The sequence below is a fragment of the Galeopterus variegatus genome, unplaced genomic scaffold, assembly GCF_000696425.1.
Source record: "Galeopterus variegatus unplaced genomic scaffold, G_variegatus-3.0.2 Scaffold391, whole genome shotgun sequence".
NCBI classification, from domain to species: domain Eukaryota; kingdom Metazoa; phylum Chordata; class Mammalia; order Dermoptera; family Cynocephalidae; genus Galeopterus; species Galeopterus variegatus.
The window spans coordinates 534,540-537,155 of record NW_007726502.1 but is presented as its reverse complement, the minus strand read 5'-3'; positions in this window follow the sequence as shown (position 1 = coordinate 537,155).

The following is a 2,616-nucleotide window of genomic DNA, read 5'->3' as shown; positions in this document are numbered from 1 at the left end:
GAAAAAAAAAAGAAAAAAAAAAGAAAAAAAAAAAGATCAGGCCAAATACCAGTTCCTGGCTAATGCCATCCAAGGCTCACATACTCCAAAGCTGGCTGCCTGTAGGGACAAACCACCTGAGAACTGCTTCAAATATGGTCAACTGGGCCACTCAGCACGGGCCCGTTCTAACCTCAGGCCCTGTCCTCACTACAAACAGCCAAATCACAGGGGGGTTGACTGTTCCACTCTCCAGAGACGGAGTGGCCCAGCCCCACAGCCATCCCTACTGGAGCTTCTCAGCTTTGCCAAGGAGGAGGACTGATGATGCCCAGGGCCTGAGGCCCCTTCACGGATCACCATGCGTGAGCCCAGAGTAACTCGCCTCGTAGCAGCTAATCTCTTTTGTCATCGATACAGGGGCCACTTACTTTACCCTTCCTAAATATGAAGAACCAACAACCCTGTCCTCTATCACAATAGTAGGGGTCACGGGATCAGATACCACCCACGGATCACTCAGGCCCTTTCCTGCACCCTACATCACACCCAATTCACACAGAAATTTGTAATAATGCCTCAATGCCCAAACCCCTTACTGGGACGGGACATCGTTTTCAAATTCAAAGCTACTCTTACACTAACACTTTAACTCCAGCTACAATACTTCTGTTACAGGCCACCCAGACCTGCCCCCTGAGGTTTTCACCTTCCCCCCTCCCCCTCGGATAAGGTTAATCCCATAGTAGGAGACACGTCTCCCTCCATTGCTATGCATCATTCCCCTATCCTTGTTAAGTTGCAGAACCCCTCTTTGTTCCCTAATGTCCCACAATACCCCATCGCTAATAAACACCTAATAGGGTTAAAGCCCCTTATAAACAAACTCTTTTCTTCTCATCTCTCATGGCCTACTCGCTCACCTTTTAATACATGCATCCTTCCAGTTATAAAGCCTAATGGCTCATACCATTTAGTAGAGGACTAATCCTGACATGCATCATTCCCAACAACTCACCTGGACAGTACTACCTCAGGGGTTTCAGGATAGCCCCCACTTCTTCGGCCAGGCCTTAGCTCAAGACTTATGTGAACTTCCCCTATAGCTCAAGACTTATCTGAACTTCCCCTAACCTCTAGCACTTTAATACAATATGTGGATGACCTCCTCTTTTGAAGCCCCTCCTATGAGGATTCACAGGCCCACACTGTTGCTCTCCTTAATTTCCTGGCCTCCAGGGGATGTCGAGTGTCCCCCAGCAAGGCCCAAATTTCTTCACCTTCAGTCACCTACTTGGGAGTCCACCTCACGCCCAACACCACAGAAATAACGATGGATTGCAAAAGTTTAATTTCTGAACTACCAACTCCCACCACAAAGAGTGACATTCTCTTTCCTGGGGCTTGCAGGACATTTCTACATGTGGATCCCCAACTTTGGCATGCTAGCAAAGCCACTTTATGAGGCAACCAAAGGCGATCCTGCCATTCCTTTAGATCCCACAAAGCCCATTCATTCTCCCTTCCAGCGATTAAAAGCCACTCTCCTCACAGCCCCAGCTCTCTCTCTCCCAAACCTATTTCATCTTTTTATCCTATACATCACCGAAACCAAAGGATCGGCAGTTGGTGTTTTGGGAAAAGAGGCAGGAGATATTTTCTCCCTGGTTACATACCTCTCTAAACAACTAGACACCACAGCTCGAGAATGGGCCCGTTTACAGGCCTTGGTGGCAGTCTCCCTTATAGCACAAGAAAGCTCTAAAATGACTTTTGGACAACAATCAAGACCTTCTCAGCCATAAGGCCAAGTCAATTCTCTCCCCTTCTTGCCTACAACTTATTCACCTTAATTCCTGATGGAGTGTGGATGTGTTGCCCCCTCCAAAACTCATGTGAAATTTTGATCTCCAATGTGGCAGTGTTTGAAACTGATTGTGTCATGGGGGTGGATCCCTTATGAATGGATTAATGCTCTCCTTGGGGGCGGGGGGGATTAATGAGTGAGTTCTTGCTCTATTAATTCCCACGAGAGCTCGTTGCTTAAAAAATTGTTTAAAAGACCCTGGCACCTTCTCTCTTTCTCTTGCTTCCTCTCGCCATGTGATCTGCTTGTACCCGTGGACTGCCTGCCACTTTCCGCCATGAGTAGAAGCAGCCTGAGGCCTGTGCCAGATGCAGCTGTCCCAGAATCGTAAGCCAAATAAACCTCTTTCCTTTATAAACTACCCAGTCTCGGGTATTTCTGTTATAGCAACACAAAATGGACTAAAACACTTCCATCGAAAACTCCCAGTTCTCCTTCAAACCTTGCCCTCCCTTAAGCCCGGCCACTCTCATCCCAAAACACTCACGACTCTTAGAACACAATTGCATGGAGGCTTTAGACCTCTTTCTCAATCCTTTTCCACACATCTCCCCGCATCCCGTTATGCAGTTCATAGATGGAAGCGCCACCTCCAAGCTCGGCCATATGGAAGGAGAGAGGATACATGACCACTCAGGAAGGGCCCATAAAAAAATGGACATCTTGGGCCGGCCCGGTGGCGCACTGGATAGTGCGCCGCTTGGGAAGCGTGGCAGCGCTCCTGTCCGAGGGTTCGGATCCCACGTACAGACCGGCTCCCGCCCCCCCGC